This window comes from Trichosurus vulpecula, chromosome 3 (assembly GCF_011100635.1).
Source record: "Trichosurus vulpecula isolate mTriVul1 chromosome 3, mTriVul1.pri, whole genome shotgun sequence".
Lineage (NCBI taxonomy): Eukaryota > Metazoa > Chordata > Mammalia > Diprotodontia > Phalangeridae > Trichosurus > Trichosurus vulpecula.
The window spans coordinates 305,982,814-305,991,416 of record NC_050575.1 but is presented as its reverse complement, the minus strand read 5'-3'; positions in this window follow the sequence as shown (position 1 = coordinate 305,991,416).

The window sequence follows — 8,603 nt, the reverse complement described above, 5'->3', positions numbered from 1 at the left end:
GTTATTTTAAGAGGAATTTCTCTCTCTATCTCTTGCTGCTAGGCTTTGTTGGTAATATATAGAAATGCAGATGATTTATGTGGGTTAATTTTATATCCTGCAACTTTGCTAAAATTGTTAATTATTTCAAATAATTTTTTAGTTGATTCTCCAGGATTCTCTAAGTAATACCATCATATCATCTGCAAAGAGTGATAGGTTTGTTTCATCATTGCCTATTGTAATTCCTTCAATTTCTTTTTCTTCTCTTATTCCTAAAGCTAACATTTCTAGTACCAAATTGAATAATAGTGGTGATAATGTGCATCCTTGTTTTATCCCTGATCTTATCGGGAACGCTTCTAGCCTATTCCCATTACATGTAATGCTTGCTCCTCATTTTAGATAGATACTACTTAACATTTAAAGGAAAACTTCATTTATTCCTATGCTCTATAGTGTTTTTAATAGGAATGGGCACTGCATTTTGTCAAAAAGCTTTTTCTGCATCTATTGTGATGATCATATGATTTCTATTGGTTTTGTTATTGATATGGTCAATTATGCTGATAGTTTTCCTAATATTGAACCAGCCCTGCATTCCTGGTATAAATCTCATCTGGTCATAGTGTATTATCTTCATGATAAATTGCTATAATCTGAGTGCTAATATTTTATTTAAAATTTTTGCACCAATATTTACTAGCAAACTGTTCTATAATTTTTTTCCTCTGTTTTGTCTCTTGCTAGTTTAGGTGTTAGTACCATATTTGTGCCATAAAAGGAATTTTGTAGGACTCTTTCTTTGCCCATTTTTCCAAATAGTTTATATAGTATTGGAATTAATTGTTCTTTAAATGTTTGGTAGAATTCACTTGTAAATCCATCTGGCCCTGGAGATTTTTCCTTAGGGAGTTCACTGATGGCTTGTTTAATTTCTTTTTATAAAATGGGGTTATTTATTTCCTCTTCTGTTAATCTGGGCAATTTCTATTTTTGTAAATATTCATCCATCTCAATTAGGTCAGGGCTGTCCAAAGTGCAGCCTATGATTTATGCAGCCTGCCTACAAGCATAGAAATTTACACAAATGCTTTAGTAAATGAAGCTGAGCTACTGCAGAGCTCTTGCTAAAATGGCAAATCAAAATATATTGTCTATTGTTTCAATAAAAACCTAAGGTTGGACAGCCCTGACTTAGGTTGTAAGATTTACTGGCATACAGTTGGGCAAAATAGCTCCCAATTATTACTTTAATTTCCTCTTCATTGGTGGTTAATTTACCCTTTTCATTTTTGATACTGGTAATTTGGTTTTCTCCTTTCTTTTTTTAAATCAAATTAACCAAAGGTTTATCTATTTCATTGGGTTCCCCCCCCCATAAAACCAGCTATTAGTTTTATTTATAGATTCAATAGTTTTCTTACTTTCAACTTTATTAATCTCATCTTTGATTTTCAGAATTTCTAATTTAGTATTTAATTGGAGATTTTTAATTTGATCTTTTTCTAGCTTTTTTAGTTGCATGCCCAATTAATTTATCTCATTCTCTATTTTATTCATGTAAACATTTAGAGATATAAAATTTCCCTTAAGAACTGCTTTGGCTGCATCCTATAAGTTTTCTATGTTGTCTCATTATTGTCACTCTCTTTGATGAAATTATTGTTTCTAGGATTTGTTGTTTGACTCACTCATTCTTTAGGATTAGATTATTTAGTTTCCAATTAATTTTTAGTCTATCTTTCCATGGCCCTTTATTACACATAATTTTTATTGTATCATGATCTGAAAAGCATGCATTTAATATTTCTGCCTTTCTGCATTGGATTGTGAGGCTGTTATGCCCTAATACATGGTCAGTTTTTGTGTAGGTTCCATATGCTTCCGAGAAAAAAAGTACATTGTGTTCTATCCCTATTCAGTGTTCTCCAGAGGTTTATCATATCTATCTTTTCTAAAATTCTATCCACCTCCTTAACTTCTTATTCATTTTGTGGTTAGATTTATCTAGTTCTGAGAGGGGAAGGTTGAAGTCCCCCACTAGTATAGTTTTGCTGTCTATTTCTTCCTTTAACTCACTTCTCCTCTAAGAATTTCGATGCTATAATACTTGGTGCATATATGTTTACTATTGATATTACTTCATTGTCTATGGTACCTTTTAGCAAGATGTAAGTTTCCTTCCTTATCTCTTTTAATTAGGTATGTTTTTGCTTTTGCTTTGTCTGAGATCAGGATTGCTACCCCTGCTTTTTTTTTTTTTTTACTTCAGCTGAAGCATAATATATTTAGCTCTAGCCTTTTACACTCACTCCGTGTGTCTCTGCTTCAAATGTGTTTCTTGTAAGCAACATATTGTAGGATTCTCTTTTTTGATATGCTCTGCTATCTGCTGTTTTATGGGAGAGTTCATCCTGTTCACAATCACAGTTATGATTACTAAGTCTGTATTTCCCTCCATCCTATTTTTCCATTTATACTTTTCTCTCTCTTTTTACTCTGTTCCTCCTCACCAGTGTTTTGCTTCTGACCACTGCTTCCCTCAATCTGCTCTCCCTTCTATCAGTTCCGTCCCACCCCAACCTTTCTTTCCCCTTTCCCCTCCTCCTGCCCTGTAGGGTTAGCTAAATTTGTATATACAACAGAATGTGTATGTTATTACCTTTTTGAGCCAAATCTGATTAAAGTAAGGTTCAAACAATGCTCATCCTCTCCCTTCTTTCCCTCTACTGTAACAGGTCTTTTGGACCTCTTCATGTGATATCATTTACCCTATTCTGCCTCTGCCATTCCTTTTCTCCCAATACAATCCTTGTTTTCACCCCTTAATTTTTTTTAATATCACTTCATCAAAGTCAACTTAGACCCAAACTCTCTCTGTATACTCCTTTGAACTGTCCTAATAGAGGTACAATTCTCAAGGGTTACAAGTACCATCTATGTTGGTAATCAAAATGGGCTCCTTAGCACTTAGTTCAACAAGTGCCCTTGAAGAGTTCGGCCTTTGTTTCCTTTGATTAATTCAGTGTCTTTGATTGAGTCTTACTAAGTGCTAAGCCCCAGGCCCAAACCCCTATTAGGTGTAAAACCTTAGTGGGTGTGGATTGGCAACTAAGGTGGGGCCCAAGATGGGGCTGGCTAAGGGGAGGTGTTAATTCCAGAGCCATGCCCTATTGGGTGTTAACCTAATCTATGTGGATGTGAACCTCCCAGGGTCCTAAGGGGAGGGGCCAACTCAAGAACCAATCACCAGAGCCTGGGCATTCAGACGACGCTTGATGATGTCAAAAACTCTGTAAGAGGAGAGAAGACAGCGTGAAAAGCCTTTTCTGTTGGAGCTCCTCCTTACAGCACTGGTGGTGCGTGACTCTGGGCCAGCCCTTGTTCTGAGCTCCCGGGCTGAACCTAGATATTGGTAACTATGAATCTGTATTTGGTCTGTCTGTTAATGTTTGTACTTTGTTTTCATTTTGTTCTGAAGTTCAGGGTGCTGGCTTTTTCCCCTGAACTAAGTGAATGCTGTCTGTATGCTGGATTGAAGTAAACTTGTCAACCCCTTTAACCTTGCTTTCCTTATTAAAGCAGATCAAAAGAACCTGTGCTTTCCCAGCATGCTGGCAGCTTTCTGAGTGCTGGCTGTGAGTGGATCTTACACCCCACAGCAGCTGCTAGCCAGATTGTTGAAACACCATCTTCCCATGTAAGGATGTAAACAGTTTCATTTTATTGAATAACGTTTTTTTCTTTCCGGTTTATCTTTTTTATGCTTCTCTTGAGTCTTGTATTTGAAGACTGAATTTTCTGTTCAGCTCTGGTCTTTTCATCAGGAAAGTTTGAAAGTCCCCTATTTCATTGAATGGCCATCTTTTCCCCAGAAAGATTATGCTCAATTTTGCTGGGTAGTTGATTCTTGGTTGTAATCCAAACTTCTTTGCTTTCTGGAATACCATATTCCAAGCCCTCTGATCTTTAATGTAGAAGCTGCTACATCCTGTGCAATCCTGACTCTGGCTTCTTGATATTCAAATTGTTTCTTTCTGGCTGCTTGTAGTATTTTCTCTTTGACCTGATAATTCTGGAATTTGGCTACAATATTCCTTGGGGTTTTCATTTTGGGATCTCTTTCAGGAGATGATCAGTGGATTCTTTCAATGACTATTTTACTGTCTGGTTCTAGGATATCAGGGCAATTTTCCTTAATAATTTCTTGAAAGATGCTGTCCAGGCTCCTTTTTTTGATCATGGCTTTTAGGTAGTTGAATAATTCCTAAATTCTCTCTCCTGGATCTATTTTTCAGGTCAGTTGTTTTTCCAATGAGGCATTTTGCATTTTATTCTATTTTTTCATTCTTTTGATTTTGTTTGACTGACTCTTGATGTCTCATAGAGTCATTAGCTTCCACTTGCCCAATTCTAATTTTTAAGGAATTATTTTCTTCAGCTAGCTCTTGTACCTCCTTTTCCATTTGGCCAGTTCTACTTTTAAAGGAGTTGTTCTGTTCAGCAGATTTTTTTTCCTCTTTAGCCAGTTCTATTTTTTAAGGATCTGTTTTCTTCAGTCAATTTTTGTGCTTTCTTTTTGAAGCTGTTGACTTTTTTTCATAATTCTCCTGCATGACTCTCATTTCTTTTACCAATTTTTCTTTTACCTCTCTTACTTGATTTTTAAAATCCTTTTTGAGCTCTTCCAAGAAGACTTTGTGGGCTTGAGACCAATTCATATTCTCCTTTGAGGCTTCATATGTTGGCATTTTGACGTTGTTATCCTCTTTTGAGTTTGTTTTGATCTTTCCTGTTGCCATAGTAAGCTTTCTATGGTCAGCCTCTTTTGGGTTTTTTGCTCATTTTTTTAGAAGCTGAGCTCTGCTACCTGGGGCACAGGAGGCAGTGTCCCAAGCTTCTTGTGCTGGGGTCCAAAGGCTTCATCACTGGCTTTCTGTGCCAGGGCCTTAGATGCTTGTGCCTTTCCCACTGCGCTGGGGTGGCCTGGCCTAGTCATGCCTATTGTACCAGGGTTCTGGGGCTGGCAGTTTGCCTTCTGTGCTGGGGCTGGAGGCCTCACAGCTGGCCTGCTGTGCCACTAGCCTGCTGACCCAGGCCTGAGGTGCCGAGGTTGCTGATTTGTGCTGTGGCTAAGAGCTTCCTGCTGGCTTGGCTGGATACCATCTGTGCTGGGCTGTGGTCCCCTTTTCCCCAAGTGAGACAGAGCTTTTCTGAAGTCTTTCTAAGTTATCCTAAGCTGGAAAATTGTTTCACTCCATCTTTTTGTGGCTTTTATCACTCCAGAATCCATTTAGAGGCTTGATTTAATGTTGTTTCCAAGGGAAATTAGGGAGACCTCAGGCAACTTCCTCCCTTCTCTCCACCATCATAGCTCTGCCTGCAACAATGGTTTTTCAAGAGACAGCTAGGTGATTGGCTTGATGAGTGTATTGGAGCTGGAGTCAGGAAGGCTAGAGTTCAAGTCTTTCTTTGCTTACCAATTGTGTGACTCTGGGCAAGTCATTTAACCTGTCTGCTTCAGTTTCCCCATTTTTTAGATGTGTGATGAGTGAAATCTGAAATAATTGAGGAAATAAAGGTTCAAGCTTCCAAGCATATCAATTTATTAAGCAATGCATGTAATTTCATAACAAATTGAGACTAGGCCTCCTCAGTTTGGCATTGAACCCCAAATACAGGAGGAGATAGATTTTTATTTATTAAACACACAGTTAACAGGATATAAACCAGGATACTAGATTAGGTAATTTTATTTCTAACTGGAGGAAGAACTAGGGGCTTTCTAAGTTGGGAAGGGGAAAAGGAACAGGTACAACTCCCTAAAATCAGAAAAAGAGGTGTCTCACTCCCCCCACCCCAAGTGTCTGTATTAAATCAAAGGAAGAAGGAAATAGTATCTGATTGACCAGTATGGGGCCAGTTTTCACATAGGACATATGGGTTGCTTGATGTATAATTGTGAGAAAACTTGTGTCAATCTTTGGATCCAACTGGTTTTCTTGTCAGCAAGACCTAGGTCTTTAGTTAAGGGTCTCTAAGCAACGGGTAGAGGTAGTCCAGCTTCCCAGCCATGCAGGTCTAGATTGAAACAACACAATAAAGTTTTCTCACAATTCCCATAATTGAATCAAGTTTTCTCACAAGACAGAAATTGGGCTTGCTCCATAATTGAATAGAAAGGGAACTGAGATCCAGAATTGAGTCACAAGATGGAGTCAGTGTGGTTAACTCAATTCTCACAATTCCCTCAGATGGGGATAATAATAGCACCTATCTCCCAGGGTTACTGTGAGCGTAAAATGAAATATTTGTAAAGCTCTTTGCAAATCTTAAAGTGCTATGTATGTGCTAGCTGTTACGATTAATTATTCAGTTTCTTGTCTGTCCTTTTACTGGTCTTTTCATTTATATAGTCATTTTGTATAGTGGTGTTTTGGTTTTGCTCATTTAGCTCTGTAATAGTTTCTACACATTTTCCCAATTTTTCTCTTAATTTTATTCATATGCCATTTTTTCAACCATTCCCCTATAGATGGGTACTCACTTTTTGCCTGTTCTGTTACAATGAAGGGTGGCACTATGAATAATTTCACATATATTGGTCCAATGTCTTTGACTTCCTTGGGATATTAGGCCAGTAATGGGACCCTGGTCAAAGGTGAGGGTAATTTAGTAATTTTTCTAACATAATTTCAAATTGATATCCCGAGTGACTGGATTAGGTCTCAACTCCACAACCAGTATCTAGTGTTCCTGTCTTGCCATACATAGCTCTTTGGTATGGACTACTTTTTTTTTTTTTGGTCATCTTTGTCAATTAGTCCATTTCTTACTAAAATGAGGGGGAAAAGTGTATATGGGCCTAAGGTGAGCTTTAAGATGCCTTCCAGCCCTAAAATGTTACCATCTATGTCAAAGCAAATACCCCATGCAAACCTCATCAACATGCGAACGTTATTTGGTAGCACTCTGCAAATGGGAGCTAAATTCAATAAATTCTTGTTGAATTAGATTTTATGTCTGCATATAGTTGCTTGCATGTTGTCTCCCCCATTAGATTGTGAGCTCCTTAAAAACAGGGCCTGCCTTTTGCCTTTCTTCTAATCCTGCTTAGACCAGTGCTTGGCACACAGTAGGGACTGAAGCATGCTTGTCGATCTGAACCATTATTTCACGGGTATAGAGAACTCCCGGCGGGTACACTCCCTCACCCAATGCAGTCACACCCGCTCTAAGAGGCCTGCAGGGGGCACTGAGAGATGACTGCCGTCCTCCATACGATAGTTACTAGGTGTCAGGTGCGGGATTCGCACCCAGGTCTTCCTGACTGCCAGGGCAGCTGCTTCTCAAACGAGCACGGTTCAGGTTTAAAGACGTCAAACCCCTAAGTTAGGAGAAGGGGCAGGCTGGGAGGGTCAATACTTTAGCGTGGCCCCCCGGTTTGGTGAATGGGAAGTTGGGGTGGTATGGACTGTCCCCGCCCCTGCCCAAGGCCTACCCACCACCATCCCCCATCACATACAGGCCAGCTTCTCCTCTTACTCGTGGATGGTCGGGGCCGATCACCCGGGAACCGCCCCACGAGCCCTGTTAACCTGTGCCTCAGTTTCCTCGTCTGTACAATACGAGCCCTAGCCTTTTCCCCCGGCTCGGTGAAGAGGGCGCTTTGTGACCCGAGCTCGAGGCGGAGTCCGACCCCGGCACCTGCACGGTCGAGGCTGGGCGAGGCGAAGCTACTTGCTCAGCCACTCCGCAAGCTGGCGGCAGGGCTGGACTAGAACTCAGGGCTCCTAGGTCTCGGTGAATATGGCTCGGGATAACGCTGCACTCCCCCTCCCCCCAGGATGAGACCTCACGGCCTTGCGGGGGGCGGGGGGGGGAGCTGCTCCCGCCCCGCTTCTTCCCTTCCTTCCCTCCTCCTTTTCTTTCGCTTTCCCCTCCCTCCACATGCTCAGACCCTCTCCTCACCCCCACTTCTCCCGAGAGCTCCACCCTCAAGTCTCGCGACACGTGTCGCGCGCCCCGAGGCCCTCCTCCCCTCTTTCTCTCCCCCTCCCTACTCCCGCCCTCGGCTGCTTGGGGCAGGGAAGGGGTTGGAGGGAGGAGAGTGGAGCTAGGGTGCGCCCGGGAGCGGGGGCGGGGGTGGACCCGGGCTCCCTCCTCCCCTCGGGTCCCCGCCCTGCTTGGGGGGGGAGGGGCAGCGGCAGTGACAGGCCGGCGGGCCGAGGCTCAGGACTGAGGCCGGAAGGAGGTGAGAGTCCCGGAGGGGGTGAGGGTGGGGGTGTGGGGGATGTCGGGGTGGGCTGCAGCCTGGCAGGGTTGGGGTAGGGGCGGCGGGATGGCGGCGCAGTCCCGAGGCGGGGATGAGCAGCCTCCTCCCGGGTCGGTCCGCGGGGCCTTGGGGCGATTCTGGTGCGGCTCCCGGCCTCCCCTTCCCCCCGCCCTCTCGCGTCGCTGTCACCGACCCCGTTGCGGTCCCTGCAGTGGAGGGATGGGGTGGGGGCCCTCGCGGCAAAGCCACGAGCGAGGCCCCCGGGGGAAAACGAAGGTGACGTCGACCCCTCCCTCCGGGCCGCGACCCCCGGGGTCAGGCTGGGCCGAGGTCAGCCCGAGCAGGG